This window comes from Frankliniella occidentalis, unplaced genomic scaffold (genome assembly GCF_000697945.3).
Source record: "Frankliniella occidentalis isolate FOCC.00 unplaced genomic scaffold, Focc_3.1 Scaffold57, whole genome shotgun sequence".
Taxonomy (NCBI): domain Eukaryota; kingdom Metazoa; phylum Arthropoda; class Insecta; order Thysanoptera; family Thripidae; genus Frankliniella; species Frankliniella occidentalis.
In genome coordinates this window covers 1170886-1171349 of record NW_026267187.1, presented here as the reverse complement: position 1 = coordinate 1171349, position 464 = coordinate 1170886, and positions in this window count along the sequence as shown.

Here is a 464-nt window from a genome sequence, read left to right as displayed (position 1 = left end):
TCTAGCGCCTAAACGGTTAGAGATACAGCAAAACGGACGAAATTTTCGCCCAGGGGGCTCTATTTTCACAAGTTACCCCTTAGGAACCCATAAAAAAATATTTGATAAAAATAGAGTTTGCGACCCGTAGTTTTTGATTTTTTAAAAAGCCAATTTTTGAGCTAGAATGCTCATCTTCGAACTCGATCTGTCTTTTTATGATACGAAACGACCCTGAAATTCCCAGATCGCTATCTCAATTTCTTCACGAGTTATCGTGCGGACATACAGACAAACAAACACACAAACCCACAAACACACAAACAGAATGAAACTTTTTCGGTCAGTGGAGTAATGGGCTTCGCTAATCGCTCAGCCAAAAAATATTTGAAAAAAATAATATTTTGTTACCTGCGGTTATTGATTTTTTTAAAAGTCAATTTTTGAGCCAGAGTGCTCATCTTCGAACTCGATCTGTCTTTTTA